This window comes from Balaenoptera physalus (genome assembly GCF_965194825.1).
Source record: "Balaenoptera physalus genome assembly, chromosome: 3".
In the NCBI taxonomy this organism is placed as follows: Eukaryota; Metazoa; Chordata; class Mammalia; order Artiodactyla; family Balaenopteridae; genus Balaenoptera; species Balaenoptera physalus.
In genome coordinates this window covers 64739104-64757780 of record NC_138890.1, presented here as the reverse complement: position 1 = coordinate 64757780, position 18677 = coordinate 64739104, and the positions used below count along the sequence as shown (strand labels likewise).

Below are 18677 nucleotides of genomic sequence, written 5' to 3'. Positions count from 1 at the left end.
CAAAGAAAATCACATGGCTAAGCCCAAAACAGTAGGTGGGAAGTCTCATTCACTTATGGAGGGGACTAAGGAAAGGTGATTATTTGCTGAGCGATAATGCACTGTACTGCAGTCTGTCCACCTAGTCACAAATATTCACCTTAAGCCTTAAGCAAAACACACTTCCTGTCTCCCCAAGACTGTCCAACATTCTATCCAGTGATAGAATCAGGCTCAGAATCTCGTCATCTCTATCAGTTCTCTTGGCCCAGAGGCCTGTGAACTAAAGAGACAAGTATTTGCTCCCTAACCCCACCCCCTTCCCCTGCAAAAATAAAAACTACACAATATGCAATTGAAGAATGGGGACAAAGTAACTACAATTATTATTCCCATTGAATCGGGGAAGAATGGGAGGCACAAAGCAGCGGTCCACAGTACATTCCTCCTTCTGGGAAAATACGATGAGATCCTCTTCTGCTGAGGGTAGGCAATATTCCTTCATTATTCCTTGAATATTCCTTGATTCCCTGATTCTTGGAGTAGCACCCACATCCATTGTTCTCTGTGACCCCTGGTTTCACCCCCTGGGAGTTTCTCCCTCTTCCATTGTCCTCCTTGCCTCCCTCCAAAGAAAATGTTAAAAAATATGCCTTCCTTCACTGGCTGAGAAACTTTCTCAGCCTCCTCCCCTGTCTGTGGAAAGTTGGGGGGGCCACGGGCTTTTTTAATGGCAATATTTCTGGTAATATAATACTCTCAAATCATGTTTAAAAATGTATTTGACTTTATTATAGTTTTATTACATACCTCTAAAAATGTTTTTGAGTTCCAACTCCATATGCCACAAGCCAGTCTCCCAATTCTTTTGAGGCCTGCCCCTCCCCATCTCCTTCCCTTTCCCTCTCCCTCTCTTTCTCTCTCACTTTAATTATAGGTATTCTGAGTTAATCAGGCTTCCATGAGAGGAAAGCCTGACTTTGTCCTTGATCTACCGGGTATGATCTTAATCCCTTCAGATGTGAACAAATGCTGTGTGATGACCACATCTGTGGTTTGATCTCTGTTCTGAGACAGTGTCTTAAAGGCTGTGCCCTTGATTTGGTCTTTGACCTAAGACTGAGTCTTATGGCTACACCCTCAATTTGGTGGGAAAATATTTCCATTTTGCAGCTTTGCAAGTCCAGGGACTTTAGAACCCCCTCCATTCTGCTTGCAAACTGGTCAGTTCTTCCCTGAGCTCATTTCTCTCTTGTAGCACCCTATGAAATGCAGCTAGTAACATCTGACTCACCCAAGGAATCATCTTTTCTGACTCTTCTTCACTGGAAGCCATAAATACATTACGTGTATGTCCGGCTTTCCAGGTCTCATGGGCGGCAGTTTTACCACCACATAACCCAAGTGCCATTTCTCTAGCCCTGTTTAGGTTTCCTTACCACTTGCTGCCCAGTCCCAAAGCCAGTGCCACATATTTTAGGTTGTGATAGCAGCCCACTTCTAGGTACCAATTTCTGTGTTAGTTCTAGCAGCAATAGTACTTTCTAATAACTCCAGGGCTTACAGCAAAAAAAAAAAAAAATCAACAACAAAACTTACTTTTTACCCAGGGATCTGCAGGGCTTCTGTTCTGCTCCAGGCTGTGGGTCAGGTTCAGGTCCACTCGACTCTGGATATTCTGGGCTCCAGGCTGAAGCGCCAACCGCTATGTAGGGCATGCTCTTCTCATGGCACATCACAGAGCGTGAGCACTAGCTTATTTTTACACGTTTCTTTCATTTTCTCCCCCATCGCATTCTGTCTTTGTGCCAATTTCCAAGTTGTTTCTTTAGATCTTTTCCAGCTAATTTATTCTCACGTCAGCTCTATTTAACTGTTCGTTGGGCTTCTAATTTCATTTTTCATTTCTGGAAATTCTAGTTGATTCTTTTTCAGGTATGCCTGGTCAGTTTTGAAATGTTCTTTTCCCATTATGTTTAAGCTTACAGGTCTTAATTTATATTTCATATCTGCAAATTTAATATCTGGTCCTTGGGGCCCAGCTTTCCCACCGTTGTTCTTGCTGACTCTCACTCCTGGTGCCTTCCTTCTCTCCTTGGGTATTTGGTAATTTTTCATGGTGAGTTTATAGCTAACCGATTGTAATCTGCAAAATTCTTAGGGGGCCGGGGGTGAGTGTGCATCCCTTCAGAGAGATTTTGTGAAGGCTTCTTCCTGGTGCCCAGGGATGCTACCTCTCTGAAATCACTTTAAATCAATGTATCTTCCTGGAGTTTCCCAGACTGAGAAGGTGTTGTAAATTCATACCCAAACCTGAGTGAAGGCAGGCTTGGGCTATGATCTCCTATGACATGTTTCTGGGGTATTTCTCATTCAGAGCCAAGGCTGGAGATGGCCATATTTCCTGGTGGTCTCCTTTTCCAGTGACTGGATTGGAGGAGGTATATCTCTTAGAGAGCCCTGGATCCGGGCAGAGATCTCAGTTCAGACCTCCCTCTTTTGTGGGCCAAAGGCTTTATCTGTTTCTGGGATTGGCAGATGTCCCGGGGGCAGCCCATGGCTTTAGTGTTCACATGGCCTTGACCTCCTTCTAGCACTGCTGGTTTCCCATATCTGTTCCCTTCCTCTCTTCCTTCCCTTTTTGCTTCCTTTGCTTAGCCTTTACATTTAAATTTATGTTTATCATGTCTTATCCAGCCTTTCTGGATGTTTATGGTGGGAAGGTGGCCTGGCACATTGCCAGGAGCAGAAGGTCTCCCCTCCGTAGGACACTTGCTCCCGGGGTGCACAGTGGGCCCTGTTTCTCAAGAGGCCTCAGGGGGCACAGCCCTGGGCTCAGCCCAGGGACCATCCAGAGGAAGGAAAAGACTCACTTTGCCTTTATGAAGTTCTTGTCCGAGGACAGGGTGGAGAGACACAAGGAGGTGGAAGAGGACTAATGACCGTGCATTTATTGAGCACCTACTGTGTGCAAGATCCTGTGTTGGTGCCTCTCCAATATACTCATATCATCTTATTTAATCCTCAGGACAACCTTTTGAAAGGCTCAGAAATGGCAAGTGATGTACCCAAGGTCACACATGTAGTAGGTGGCCAGGCTGAGAAGCCAGATCTACCCCCTTTTCACTGTCCTGTGCTTCTTTAGAAAACAAGGCACAGGTGGACCTGGCTGTCAGGGACAGGCCGCAGAGGAGGCAGTGTGACCCTTCATGTACCACTGCGCAGCTGGGTCTGAGTGCGTGTGTACAAGCTGACATTGGGCACCGATGGCGGGGGGGGGGCCTTTCCCCCTCTTCCCTTTTCATGATGGTTGTAGAAATTCGAAAGGAACCAACAAGTCAACTTTTTAAACGAGGTGAGGGGATGCTGTGTACTGTCTGTGAGGGCAGAGGGCTGTGAGCTGGCAGGGCTGCCAAAGCACTGTCTTCTTCAAAGTCGCCACCTGGAGCCGCTGGTGACTTGAGCGTGGATGCTTCAGATCGAGAGACAGGGGTGCGTGTGGATGGGGCTTGGCCATGTGGGGCTACCTCTGCAGAAGTCCTAGTGGCCGCGTTGTTGAGTTGCTCCCGAAACATTCTCCAGCCAGGACTCATCGGGCCCAGGATCCTCAGATGTTTTATTATTTTTTTAAATCAGGATTCATTCCCAAGGATCACAGCAGCTTTAACACACAAGTCTGGACTTAGATCTTCTCCCCCCACCCAGCAGTGTCTGCTTACACCTATGCCACCGAGAAAGTCACAGTTCGGCTCTCCTCCCTGGCACTGCGCCAGCCCCCATGCAGTCTGTTCCTCTGCATCAGGAGGTCCCTGTCACCGAGGGGGAAGGCTCCAGCAGATGTTAGTGGCAGAGCAGAAGGAAGCTAGCCCTCAGGGAATACAGGGCCCTGTGTGGCGTGTTCACTTGGGTTTTCCCGGGCCGGCAGGGGCAGGGTGCTCTGCTTGGGCAGGTGGGTGGCCTGGCGGCGCTCAGCTGCTGCACGCAGTACCCTGAGCTGGCTGTAGGTTCACAAAGGCTTCCTAGGCACAGCAGCTTGGAAGCTGGGGCCTCTGGACGGAGTTCAGCGATGGGATGGGAAACGCCAGGACAGGGAGGGAAGCAGAGTGGTTCAGAAAAGAGACTCTGGTGTCAGACCTGGATTCAAGTCCTGGCTCTGTCACTTGCTGTGTGACCTTGGGCAAGTTCCTTAACTTCTCAGTTGCCACGCCCGGCCCCCACCTTGAGAATGAGAGTCATGGTAGTGCCCCCCTCTGTGTTGCCGCTGCTGCCGCAGAGCCTTTTGCACAGGGCCTGACCCGTGCTAAGCCATCGGTAGACGCTCCCTGTTGTCGGTGTCACCATTGCAGATGTTGCGGGACCCTGGGGTCTGAGGCTCTGACTTCCGTTGGCTCTGGTCTGAGTGGTAAGAGGAAAGCCCAGACCACAGAGCCCAATAATTCAGAGCACCAGTGTAGAAAGTGAGTTGCCAGTATTGGCGAGGTGGCAGCCCCCAGCTCCGGGAGGAGGGCGTCTGAAAGGCCGAGTGGGGTGAGCAGGTGGTCGAAGGGGGAGGGTCCCCCCCCCGTAGTTTCTCCAAGGAGCCTGGCAGGTGAGGCCTCTGCTTCCCTCTCAGACGGGGCTGGTCTACCCCGCCTGACTCCCTCAGTCCTCCTGGGAGACCAGGGGACGAGGGCCTTTCCTAGATGAAGGCTGCGGAGAAGCCTGGATTGCCGGGGATGGGGATCTGGAGAGAAAGGAGGCAGTCTAGGACCCCAGAGAGAATTAGGAGAAAGCCACCAAGCCTGACGATTGGAGAAGGGTAGATACTTACCCACTAGGCTGCACTATGCCTGTGACTGTGGTCGTGTCAGGGCCCGCGGGCTCAGCCAGCTGCAGAAGTAGGCATCGAACCGGGGTTCATGGGCTCCAGAGCTCCGTTCTCAACCTGTTGGCTGTGTACATCGTGTGGGAGCTGCTGTGTATAGCTGGTACCGGGGTGCTCAGAGCCCGCTCCCCGGGCCCTCTGTGACTCTGCATCCACCCCTATTTCACCCCCTGCCAGGACTTCACAGGCTCGAAAACTGATCGAAAACCAAGTGGCTGGAGCCCACATTTGGAGCTTTATTAGGTGATGCCATGAAAGATTTGAGTGGGGTATGGCAGCCAGGTGGGGGAAGGTTTGGGTTAAGTAGTGGAGGGCCCAGGTCCTAGTTCCCACAAGGGCCAAGGGCATGCCTGACCCTGGAGACAGCCCAGGCACAGGAGAGGGGGCCTTGTGCCCCCTGGGCCAGCAGAGGCCCTCAAAGTCACGTTCATCAGGTGACACCGGGAGAAAGAGCACTTTGTAGGCAAAGATGTGTATCATCTACTGGATTTCCTTCCCTTGGTGACACATAGATTCTGCTAACCCTTTTCTGATGACGAGTGCATCTTTCCCTGTTCTTCGTGGTGTGAGGACCACTTATGCCCCAAGAGTCTCTGAAGACACTGTTGTAGATAGAATAACACCTCCCAAAGATGTCCAATCCTAATCCCCTTTACATGGCACAGGAGACTTTGCAGATGTGATTAAGTTAAAGATTTTGAGATGGGGAGGTTATCTTGGATTATACGGTTGGGTCAATGTAATAACCATAAGGGCCCTTATAAGTGAGAGAGGAAGGCAGGAGTGTCAGAGTCAGAAAAGGAGATGTGATGACAGAAGCAGAGGTCAGAGAGGGTCAGAGAGAAGTCAGAAGGTGCTACACAGCCGGCTTTGCAGATGAAAGAAGGGGCGCAAGCCAAACACTGTAGGCTGCCTCTAGGTGCTGGAAGAGGCAAAGAAACAGATTCTCGCTTCAAGCCCAGAAGGAACACAGCCTGGTGACACCTTGATTTTTAGTGCAGTGGACCTATTGTGGACTTCTGACCTATAGAACTGTAGGATAACTTGTGTTGTTTTAAGCCACTAAGTTCAAGATAATTCATTACAGCAGCAGTGGGAAACTAATACAGACACTAAGACCTGAGCTTGGGCTGAATGAGATGATGAGCAGAGGGCCTGTCCTAGATCTGCTCCAGAGCTTCTACCTGAAGTGGCCCCCAGCCACTGTTCTGCACCAGTTCTTCTGCATGGGTTTCCTGTTCTTCCCTTGCTACTACCCGACACTCCACTGGTGTGTCTCTGTGAGCATTCTCTATCCTCTCAGTGTTCATTTCCTTCAGAGTTGCATCCAACAGCAGATTAGGAGCAAACAGAAAGAATATCAGGCCACTGAAGGAAGATCAGTCTCACTGATGTGGAATGGAGCCCCTTTTTCCACATGAGTCACAACTGTGAGCTTTGCGACAACAGTTTCTCCATCCGGCTGCATTTCTTCTACAATCTCTGGCTTTATAGCAGTGTTCCAGAGGGCAGAGCTCCCAGAAGGCTGAGTGCCAGCCAAAAGATGGGTTCCGGGTGCTTTCAGCAAACACAGGAGCACTCACTCCACTTTCTTCCACGTATAGAAAGCCAGCACAGCAGTAGAATCTGTGAGCTTTTGCAGAAATACCTTTGGCTTTGGCGTACTCAGAGAGCAAGCGCTAACCCAACATCCTCACCACGGCTTAAAGAAGACAGTGTGCGGTTGGCAACTGGCTTTGTTAGAGGAACCATCAGGCTGCGTTGATGGACAGGGGGTGGGATGGGGGAGGTGCATCAACTTCGGTGTTTTGCCTTTTCTAAGGCCTCCGGAATCTTCCATGAATAGGCCAGCCTTTGCTCCTGGTGGGCCCCTTCCTAGAACCTGACTGATCTACACATTTCTGGACCTTTTAGCAACTTGGAAAAACAAATCAGCTCTTTATCCAAAGAGGAATTTAGCACAGACAATTACCATGGGATTTGGGCGTTTCAAGGCTGTTATAAAGGAGGGTGAGGCAAAGACAGAAAGGCAGACAGACCAAGACAGTGACGCTTACCTCCCCAGCACTGATGCAAAGCTGGTAACTGGATCTTGAGTGGTCCCTCTGCACTGGGGCCTCACTTTCCCCACCTGCTATCCAGGTGTCCCCCATGGATCCAGCCACTTACTTCTGCCTTGTACCACTGGTTGATTCTAAGCCTGAGCATCGCCAGAGGCCTATGTTTTACATGACTTTACACTGAGGAGGTCTTGCTCCATTCAGAAACAAGGAGAAACTATTTCGTGAATGATTCCAAGAAATTCTCCTAGAAGGTAAGAATTCTGCAAAGGTGGTTAGCAGACAGTCCTCAGAATTTGCAAAGAGATATCAATTTTCCAGGTATGTCCAGACTAGGATGTGGTGGAGAGATGCCAGCTCTTTGAGGGGGATGCCAGGCAGCCTTGACTCCTACCTGCAATCCCTCCCCACCCCTCCCACCCTGAGCGCACAGCCAGAGGACTTCTGTCGGCTTGGCCTCCACGGCTGGGATGCTGCAGGGCCTGGCCTCTCGGAGCTGTGGTTAGTTAACTGCCCGTGGAGTAAGGGTTTGATTTTCTGCAGCAGATAGTAAACTGGCCCCCCACACTAGACTGACTCCCTTAAGCACTGAAAACATTATAATACCACCACTACCCCCCCACCATCGCCAGCTCAAACTAAGAAACAGAATTAAACCATGGGGCTGAAATGAAAATGATTCCTTTGTAGAGTTGCTGATTACAAAATTCCAGCTAAGTTTCTTGATTTCTCACTGATTGAAGGGGCTGCTTGGCTCTCAAGCCTAGGGTGTTTTGTAGTAAAGAGTTCATGGTCGTGGCCTTCGGAGTCTGAAAGACCTGAGACTTAAACGCAGTTCTGTCTCTTTCTCCCATGGGACTTTGGGTACGTCGATTAACCTTCTCACTTCCCTCATTCTCCAGAAGGGCAGACTGGTGTCTTCCTCTCAGAGCTGTTAGGCTCTAAGCTACCATTTATGGAGTGCTTGCACCATGGCATTTAATATTCACAGCAACCTCATGGTGGGTGTGTGTGTGTTTGGGGCAGGGGGTATCACTGTTCCTATTTTAGAGATTAGTTATAGACTCAGAGAAGCTAAGTGACCCACCCAAGGTTACAGCTAATAAGTGGCACAGCTGGGACTCGAACCCAGGAATTGACTCAAATGTCTGCTTTCTTAACCACTGAGCTAATGCCCACCAAGTGCCCAGGAGGCCTTGCACACATGCAAATGCTCATGCAAATGAGTGAACAGAGAGACAGCTGTGCACATGTCTGCAAACCTGACCCAAGATGTGTCCTGTCTCAGGCGTGAAACCTTGGTTCCTGTGACCTTGGCGTGATGGCAGGCAGGCAGACGGCATCCTTGGGGATTGTTCCAGGGCGAGGCTGGGCAGGAGAAAGCCTTCTGGGATGCCCAAGCTCTCTCGTCCTCTTCCTCCTGGGAGGGCATCTCTGGAGTCTGAGGCTGGATCCTGGATCCTGGAGGCAGGCACAGGGGTGCTTAGATTTAAGGGGTAAGTTCAAAGCAGAAAGGAAGCTCTCTTAAAAGTGAAGGGCAGCATGAGTGTCGGGGCCAAAGGAGGATGGTTGAGAATTCCTAGTAAAACTTTACAGCTTCCGCATTTCCCCTCCTCTAAATCTTCTCATGAAAACCGTGCGTCTGGGGGGCCGTCTTGGCTGAGTGAGGGCAGGAGCCACCCATTAGCCCAGCCAGGGAGGGCTTTCCGGAATCACGAGTGCCCGCCCATGGTCTGGTGGACAGCGGCCTGCTACTTGGGGGCCATGCTCCAGTCCCAGGGGTGAGGAGAAGCAGCCACAGATGCCTGCAGTAGCTGGGTGGCACCCATGCTACCCTCCAGCCCTGCTGGACCTCATTTGCGCAGAGGAAGCTCAGCTGTTGTCCCTTTCATGCGTATTGACTTAGCGGAGTGCAAACATGTTAAAAGTTCACTTTCTCCTTTATAGGAATCTATAAAAAGGCTCTTAAACCAGAGTCCTGGGTCTTCAGCAAGACACACGTAGGCTCGGGCCCTGGGGAGGGCATGGTCCATCCCTCGGCCTCCAGCACGGGGATGTGATCCCATTTAGGATGTTGCTTCAGCTCGAAGCCTGGAAGCCCTGGTTTAGCTGGCATGACTGCAGTGGATACATGCCAGCAGGCAGAGGGTCCCGATGCGGGGGCTGCCTGAGGCCCGCAGGCTGTTGGAGCCCAGTGCCTGGCGTTCATTTGTTCAATGGACCATAGACAAGTGACTGAAGGTGCTGGGGCTCACTCCAAGGGCCTGGCTGCCGTCACCCCGTCCTGCTCTCCGTGCCTTGGTGTGCGCCACAGCTTGGAGCAGGAACACCGCCTGCTCAGAGGTGCATACACTGGGGTGTCCACCTGACGCCTGGTGTCCCTTTTAACCCTGCTGACCTGACCCTGCAGAAGCCCACGCTCCCTGAAGGGGGTTGGCAGCACAGCTGGGGCCTTCATCCATGGGCTGCCCCCATGGTAGCTGGCCCCGGGTGGGCCCAGTGAGCAGGTCCCTCTAGGAACTAGGGTGGCTGATGGGGCCAGGGCAGCCCCAGTGGCCAGGAGGGGCCTTCACAAACAAGTCTGAGCTTTCCTGAGAGGAAGAAAAGTTCAGAGCTAAGTGAAAGGCAGGAAGAGAACTGGCACCTTTTGGAAAGAGCAAGCATCCCTCTGGGTGCAACTCTAGTCAAAGCACAGGAGAAGGTGTGACTGAGATCTGCACCTGAGGGGAGGCTGGCTTTGAAGTTGGAGCTAGTTTTGCCACTACACCTTGCTTGAGTTCCTGAGTCCATTTTGTCTTGAGTAAAATGGAGATATGTCACCAACTGTAGAGGATTTAGAAGGTGGGGTTAAAGGTGATAATGAGTGTGAGATATGCAGCACAGTGCCTGGAACCTAGAAACGATCAGTACGTGGATATTACTGTTTCCACCATGCTGATCAGTCACTGTCATTGTCATTATTGGTAACATAGAAGCATTTGCTGGTGGAAATGCCCTGGCCATGGTTTTTGCTCCATACACTAAGTTAAATGGTATGAAAACCTTGGGGTGTTGCTCAGAAGGGCTCCCTGGACTGAAGTTCTAGAACAGAGCTGCCCAATGTGGTGGCTGCTGAGTACTTACAATTTGACCGTGAAAATGAGGAACTGAATTCCTAATTATATTTAGTCTTAATTAATTTAAATTTAAATAGCCACATGTAGCTAATGGCTACTGTATTGGACAGCACAGTTCTAGAAGGTTCCCTCCAAACTGGGCATTGCCCAGCTCCTCTCTGAGCTGTGATAGCACAGGGTGGGGAAGGGCTCGCCGATGACTCCAGCCTCTCAGCCGCATACAATCAATGTTGGGTTAGAATGGTCCACGGTATTGATAACCACCCAGCCGGGTTCCCTTGAACTTGGCTCACATGGAGATGAGCTATCTGGCTACCATCAAACATTGACCATAGACAGAGTTTGGATTCTAGCCATGACAGGTACATAGCTTCTAACCTTTATGGGAATCAGAGCAATAGCAAGAAGTAGGTCACTTTGATTAAGCACTTGTCCCTGACCACTGTGCTGCCAACTCTATTTGAACAGATGAGACCACGCCCACAAGAGGTGGGGTGACTTGTCAGCGCTTCATCCCCTAGCAGTTCCTCAGACCACAAAGATAAAGGACCAGCCAGGTTTTGTACTAACGGGACACCAATGTACAGAGGCTCAAGGTCGTGGGCTGCAGAGCAGTGCTTTCCCGGCCAGGACAAGGTGTAGCTTCCCATCGCACAGCCATAGGGATGGAGGATTGGAGGGGTCAAGGGACCACAGGGCGGTGGTCAGTCGCTGAAGCCAGGACGGTGCTCAGGGCCGCTGTCTCTGATCCCACTTCTCCCACCACCCAAGTCCTCCCTGCTCTGCTTCGACTTCCTGCGGCCACTCTCGGCGCCCACACACCCCCGGAGTGGACAGGCCCCACCATGGGGTCACCTCCGCGTGAACTGGAGGGTGGGCAGGGCCTTGAGTGGGGTGGTCCTGCCGCGGCAGGGCGGGGTGTATCGGTGGGGGGCTGACAGCTGACAGCCTTAATGGGCACATTTTCCCCTCGCAGCCGAGAGCGCTGCCAGCCACTTCCTCACACACCGTGCGCTGGATGAGCTCATGTCTGGGCTGCGGGCGGTGCCGCGCGGGCGGTGCCGCGCGGCCGAGCTCGGCTGCAGGGAGGCCCGGCAGCCGCGAAGCCCGAGCGGCTGGGGCGGAGGAGTCGTGAAGCGGAACGTTGTAATGAGCGACGCTGGCTGGATTTATGGGGCTGCGCACGTGCGCCTGGCCTTCCTGCGAGGGCCTCGCCTGGGAACAAAAACAAGTCCTGGCCCAGGAACGGCGCGACTTGGTCTTAACTAAGCCCACTAATTACTGGAAGGCCCCGGCCGGGTCCCCAGCCTGCGGAGGAGCAGAGCTCAGTGCTGCTTCCTGCGTCAGTTCAGGCTTCGCCAGAGCCCTGGACCTCTACCCGGGAGGCCCAGGAGGACGTCCAAGGCCGGCCTCTCCCTGGCTCTGTGGCATCGTGTAAGGCGCTGATCCCCTCCTCACTTTTCCTCATCTGTGAAATGGGATAGTTTACCTTTTGCGGCCACCGGGAGGCAGTGTACTAGAATGAGCAAGAGTTGACTTCAGAGTGACTCATTCCTGGTTTTGAATCCTGTTCTGCCAGGTTCATGCTCTGTGGCCTGGCCAGGTCACTTCACCTCTCTGATCCAAGCTCTCTCACCTAGAGAGGGGATAATCATGTTCATTTTCAGGGTCATTAGGAAGGGTTGATAGAGAATGCATGCAGGCTTCTTGGTGTTCCTAGCATTCACACCGCTGCCACTTCTCAACGCATGGTCGCGTCTCTGGCTGTGTTGTTATTGTGGTTTTCCACCCGAGTGTGGAGGTGGCAGACAGGGTCTCAAAGGTTCTACATCACTGTGATTCTGCCCTGTGCTATGGTTGTCTGGGCAGCACAGGGTCGGACACACATCCCGTCCGGGGCACGTTGGAGACTCACCAGGGCCAACATGTGCCATGTGCTTGTGATCACAGCCTCTCTCTCCCTGTGGCGGAGCCAGAATCTAGGCCTTGGACTGAGCTGGCAGCAGGACCTGGTCCTCCTGTTACGGGGCTGGGGCTGTGAGAAGCTTCCTGACTCAGACTTGTATGTCGGGTAACCAGGAAATGCTGCCAGTGGCCCATCAAGGACACCTGCCCTGGGGTTAATACCCTGGCCTGTAAAATGTGTGCCCCCAGCCTCACTGGTACACAGGCACGGGCTCTCGGCTGCCATAATGCAGAGGTTTCTCCTGCACACATTTTCCACTATTTTCCCTTTTTATTGATACTGTGGATTTAGCATCTAGCCGGAAAGGTTCCATGTCCACACCCTTTTCAAATCAAGAGCCAGGGGAAGCGGAAGCACCAGATGCCATGAGATCCAGGCTGTGGTTAGCAGTGTGGCAAGCTGGTGCCAAGCTGAGACTTAGTGCCAACATCAGACTTCACTCTGAAGCCTCTCTGTACCCACACGAAGCCAGGGAGCCAGCGGGGTGTTACCCCTTGGCTGACTTCTACAGAACCAGAGTGTCAGGAATGGCCACGTTCGCCCCGTTCTTCCCACTGCCTCCTCTGAGTCAGGCGCTCTGCCTGATGACTGGCCTTCGAGGTCCCAGCAGGCTCGGCTTGACCAGTGATTCATGCAGCCCTGAGAGAGAGCCCCTCTTCTGTCCCAGACCCTCTGGGCAAGGCACCGAGGGTGCTGCAGGGTGCAGGGGCCCTGGTGCCTGGCCTCATGGAGGGTGGAGTCTTCTCTACTTTCTCACTGCTGTACATCCAGAGCTTAGCACAGTGTTTGGCCTAGAGGCTCAGGGGATGTGTGAGAATGAACGGCACTTGCTATCTGATGGGGAGACAGCCACGTCAGCACATGAGAGCTGTCCAGTAGGTACAGTGCTGTGACTGGTGGAAGTGCAGGCTACACTGAGGGAAGATACCTGGCTGGACAGCGGGGTCAGGGAGGGCTTCCTGGAGGCGGTGGAAGGGAGGTCTAAGAGCAGAGACCTGAAGGATTGAGCAGGATTACAAAAAGGCGGCAGTAGCGTGTTCCAGGCTGAGGAACTGACACATGCAAAATCTTGAAAGCAAGATAGGAGTGGCCTGAAACAGAGTCGGCACAGATGGGAAGGGGAGGCTGGAGAGGACGACCAGCCTTCCTCGATTCCCAGGCCTTTGTAGACTTTGAAGGCAGCTTCTAAACTTCCATGGGTCCCGTTTCCTTATCCCTTTTATAAATAGAGACACTGACCATCACCCCGGGCACTGTGAGGACTGAACCAGCAGTGTGCGTGCAGGTCTTGCATGCTAGGAAGGACTGAGTGGGGTGTGGTGATGGTTTCAGTGTGCCGTCCTCTGAGAGGCCCTAGGGGTGGCTGGGGACACATAAGGCAGTGGAGGGTTCAGGAGAGGGCCCCCTGGGAAGTGAGGTGTCATCTCAATGGATGCTGGCAGCATCCTCCCAGGTGTTTGGATTTGCCCATAATTAAATCCTGAAGGGGCCGTCAGTGGCTGTTGACACGCATATCGTACGTACTTGGCTAAGTCAAAGTTCCCTGAAGTGGGCCACCCCCTTGCCCAAGGCGACATTTCCCTCCAGAGGATGTGTAGCAGCGCCAAGTAAGTGCGTCCTCTCCTGGGGCTCGGAGGCCGCCTCAAGGTGGGAATCCGTAGCCAGGACCTGCAGGGACCCTAATAAGGAGCTGCCAGGGTTCAATTACGCGCCCGGCCGGCTCTGCGCTGTTTGACTGACAGCTCGTTACCCTGCTGCCATTTTGGGGCAGTGGAATTTAATCTCCCAGATGGGAAGCAAATCAATTTGCCCATCGGCCGCAGCTGAGCCTACTTGAACTCAACTCTAATTTATTCTCCTAAGCTTAGGAAGCTTTGTCGTTTCCAGGTACAGAAATATCAGGTTTCCCAGCCAGACTGGGCATGGGGTGCATAGGTGGATGTGTCGAGAAGGTCGAGCCCGGGGACCCACCTGGGCCAGCTATGGTGGTGGCCTGCCCAAGAGCTCAGGCCTGGAAGGGACTCCTGACAGCAAGGCACACATGACCTGCTTACATGCGTTCTAGGGCCGTGTTCCTCTGTGTAGAGGTGGTAGCTCTGGTTTCTGGGCTTTGGACACAAGAAGCTTTGGGGGGTATCGTTCTGGGACTGTGAGCTCTCTACCCTCCCTGCAGTGTCGTCATAAACCCACAGCCCAGACCGTGACCTTCAACTGGTAACACCGGGACAGATTTCAGGACCATCTGCGGCCTCTTCCCCGGTGATTACGTTACCTGCGGCGTGTGCTCCAGGGCACATGACGGGGTCCCCTCTGCTGTGGGTGCTGGACCCCAGCGGGCTCTGGAGGGCAGTCTGGGTGCCCCCGCTAAGCACGCTCAAGGGAGTCTTAGCGGAAGATGAACATTCAGAGGGCGAAACAGGCCAGGGAGGGCCTCTCTGAGCAGAAATTTTAGCTGTTTTACAGAAAACTGAGTCCTGGCGGATTCTGTTCAAGTTAGCTGTCTCTCTGCATGTCCCTTGATTCTGCCTCTGCTGGCACAGAGGGTCTGGAGTCTCCCTCCTTAGGTGAATGAGAGCGTGTGTGTGTGCGTGAGCGTGGGTGTGGGAGGGTGTGTGTGTGTGTGCACGTGTGAGCGTGAGTATGGGTGAGTGTGTGCGTGGATGTGGGCCAGTTTGGTGGGAGAATGGGAGTGAGGGGAAAGTGCTGTACATGGAGAGAATATTTCTGAGACTCTTTCTCTGAGTTTGACAAAGGAGCCCCTGGCTGGGTTGGTTTTTAGGGGTCAGGGAAAGGCCAGTCTATTTACACACCTTTGCTGAGGAGTATGGAGGGGCGGTGATGGGGGCCGGGATTAATGAGCAGTTTTATTGCCTTGCCTGTCAGGAGGGTCATGCGATATTATTTTGATATCGGGGCCCCCAGAAGCAAACACAACGGGCCAGGTTATAAATGGAAGAAAAGCCAAAGAAAAGGCGGCCTCACCCCTTGCCATTGAGCGTTTCCCTTTCTTCTCGGCCAGGGTTGGGCCCCAGACCTTCCTCCCGCCCCCAGTGCCTTCAGGTGGATCGCTTCAAGGCGGCACCAAGGCCAGCTCCCAAGATAACACTGGCCAGTGGCGCCTGGCCGTGAAAATTAAACATCGCATTTGCTAATGAATAAATGGGCCATGCCATCCCCCAGCCACCAGGGCCTCTGATGAGAGCTGGGCCAATCAGGGTGATTGACAATGCAGCCTGAGTGACACATAAGGAAACAAGGGGATTACCTGCCCTCCGAATTGACTGGCCCAGGCTTCCACCTTCCCCAGAAAGGCAAGACTTAAGAACAGACCTGCCCAGCCGTGGGACCTCAGGATTTCCAGGGGTTGTGAGGGGATGAGAGAGGGAAATTACTGCCCATCTCTTGTTTCCTCCCCTCCCCTTCCCTTCCCCCTCCCCTCCCCTCCCCTCCCCTTCCCCCTCCCCTCCCCCTCCCTTCCCCCTCCCCTCCCCCTCCCTTTCCCCCTCCCCTCCCCTCCCCTCCCCCTCCCCTCCCCTCCCCTCCCCCTCCCCTCCCCTCCCCCTCCCTTTCCCCCTCCCCTCCCCCCTTCCCCCTCCCCTCTCCTCCCCTTCCCCTTTTCTCTTCTCTTTTCTTGCTTCTTGCCCCCTTTTCTCTGTCAGGGCTAACTAGCTGTGACCAAACACAGCCACCTGACCCTGAACGGGAAGGAGGAATTCTGCCAGATAAACACATCCACAGATGGACAGCTGCACATGCCAGGGGCAGGGCTGGGGGCAGAGGCAGGGCTGACATGGCTGCCTGGCTGCAAGTGGGGTGCAGCCCTGGGCTTCCCAGCACAGGGACACAGCGAGCTTCCTCGGCTGGGGCCGAGATGCCTGTGCACCATCCTGCTACTTGTCACCTATCACCTTGCTCTCTTGGCCTAGAAGATTCCAACCTTTCCCACAAAGTCTGGCTCTAGGTTATCTGCTCCAAGAAAGCCTCCCTGAGCACTCTCAGAGTGCCCATGGGTACAGCTCCCCACACTGAGCCCCTGCCAATATAGCAGCTGAGTCTGTGGGTCACCCACTCTGCTGGACAGAAGCAGTGTCTCACCTGCCTTTGCAAGAGGCCCTGATCTGAGGCTTCATTCATAGTAGGCACCCAATAAGTCCTTTCTCGGCCACTGGATTGCTTTAAGTACTTGTTTCTATCCACCTATCATCCAACAGGTTCTGTGTATGCCCCCAGGGCCAGCTGCACAGGACTTGTCAGTGAATAGGCAAGAAGCCCTGCCTCACTGGAGCAAAATTTGTGGGTACATATACCAAAGGAGAGGTCAGTCCCAGGGGGAGAAGGGGGGGAGCTCTATTTGTAGAGTGAGACAGCTGGGTTCAAAGCCCATTCCACCACTGATAGCTGTGTGACCTTTCTAATCTGTAAAATAGGGATAGTATGGTTAACCTCATAGGGTTGTCATGAGAAGTAGATGAAATGATGGATGTAGAGGACCCGTGTACACGTACGCATGCGCCTGTGTGCACACAGACGCCGTGCGCACACACACACACACACACAGTAGTTATTATTGTCAGTGTGGTCCCAGTTGGAGCCATGGCGCTGTGTTAGATCTCAGATGTCATTTAAGGGAGCTCATGAGGCACGCTGACGAAATCGCCTGGATTTTTCAGGGCAGAGCCCAGCTGCCGAGGGCAAAGGTTGATCCTCAGAAATAAGCGGGAGGGGGTGTTTCTGCCGCTTCCACCATCACAGGCTGCATCGCGGGCTGCGCGGCCCCGGAGGAGTGGCTCCGCTCCACAGCCCTCACTGCAAGCCTGCCTCTGACACAGCTCAAGGCAAAGGGGAGGGCGGGACAGCTGTTACCTCTCCAGAACCTGCAGTTTTCCCCCTTCACAGAATAATTTCACTTCTCGTAAATTTTACTAACTGCAAACTTGTCTTCATTTGAGGTATGTGTATATTTCAAGTGGTTCCTTGCAGTTATACCTTTTTTTTTTTTAATTTTAAAGTAATGAGCTGTTTTCTTTCTTCCCTGAAAACATGAGGCGGACATCAGAGAACAATTTTTGATCCCAGTTTTAAAAACAGACTGGGTGGTTTAGAGATGGTGGGGCTCCCAGGCCGGGGGTTGGCTCTCTTTCCCTCAGTTTCATCGGAAACAATTTCTTCAGTGAGCCCACATCTCAGGGGCACAGCGCACTCTGGATTATTGAAAGTTTAGAAACATTTAGCTGATTATGGTAAATAATTCACGCAAATCCTGACAAATGCAATCTATTCTTTTGTGCAAGCTCAAGGAAGAGCAGAAACCTGCTGCCCTTTCCTCTCTTGACTTCCCAATCCTTTTAGCGACATCTAGTGGACGATCTCCGCTAAACACAGGATTGGCTTCTAAGGTGTTCCTTCTCCAGAGTGAAGGAAATGAACGCCATTTACCTAGAAGCCATTTAAACCTCCGTTCCATCCGTGTTTCGGTTTCTGCGTTGGAAATGGCACCAAGGCCAAATGGACTCTCTTTGCTGCTGATTAGAGTGTGCCGTCCGGGGCCCTGTCACGGTGGTCAGCATTTCTGTGTTTGAATCTGGTTGTCACATTAGCAGTGTGATCACAAGTTACTCAATCTCTGGCAGCCTCGGTGTTGTCAGCTGTAAAATGGCTCTAACAAAAGGACCCTGCCCTCCAGGGTTATCACAAGGACAGAATGAATGGTACCCACAAGAGACTCAACACAGTGCCAGGCAGACAATAAATAATCAGTATCACGAACTCACAGTAACCACAGCGTACTTCTCATCACCCTACACGCTGCAGATTCCACCTGCAGAAACAACGCTCTTGGGTGAATAGCTACTCGGTATGGTTTGTCCAGGCAGACAGTTTGCAGATACTATTTATGGAGTGATATCATTTTTAAGATGCATCTTCTTTTTCTTCTCATTGTTTTTGTTTTTATTTTCATATTGGAGTATAGTTGGCTTACAATGTTGTGTTAGTTTCAGGTGTACAGCAAAGTGATTCAGTTATACACATACACGTATCTATTCTTTTTCAGATTCTTTTCCCATTTAGGTTATTAGAGAATATTGAGTATAGTTCCCTGTGCTATACAGTAGGTCCTTTTTAATTATCTATTTTATATATAGTAGTGTGTATATGTTAATCCCAAGATGCATCTTCTTGAAAAGACAATGATAAACTTTCTCTCTTTTTGCCAAAATCTAATCAATAGGTAGGGATATGTCATCTATACCCAGTAAAGATCTTGGGGAAAAAATGTGAAGATTTTTTACACTGAAAAGATTGGTTGTGTGATGGCTTAGGAATTCTATTTTGATTTCATTAAGCACAGTTTGGAAAGGAAAAACGATCCTTTACATTCATCCGTGATGTGCAGTGTGCTGTGTATTTCCTCCTGGGTAAAGTCTGCTTTAGAATCAGGCACGTTTCTTTTTAAAGCGACAAGAGCAGTCTTCTGTGCATTTTAGGCAAATTTAGATTAAGGTGAAAGTACCTTCTAAAGCAAATAATGTCTGCGTTTTTCTAACAAGTTTAATTTTTATTTATTTTTGGCTGCGTTGGGTCTTTGTTGACACGCGGGGTTTCTCTAGTTGCAGCAAGCGGCTACTCTTCGTTGCGGTGCGTGCGCTTCTCATTGTGGTGGCTTCTCTTGTTGCGGAGCATGGGCTCTAGGT

The 18677-nt window shown here is 51.9% G+C and overlaps 1 protein-coding gene across 3 annotated transcripts in view; it reads left to right on the top strand.

Annotated features, from left to right (window-relative positions):
• Positions 1 to 18677, top strand: part of LOC309657401 (uncharacterized protein) — a 239571-nt gene that overhangs the window by 176311 nt on the left and 44583 nt on the right. For 2 of the 3 annotated variants that reach the window (XR_014261784.1, XR_014261785.1), the window contains exon 3: positions 18594 to 18675. The exons of the other annotated variant lie outside the window; for it this stretch is intronic. The gene's annotated coding sequence lies outside the window, so the exon portion shown is untranslated. The remainder of the gene's footprint in view (positions 1 to 18593; positions 18676 to 18677) is intronic. 3 annotated transcript variants of the gene reach the window in all.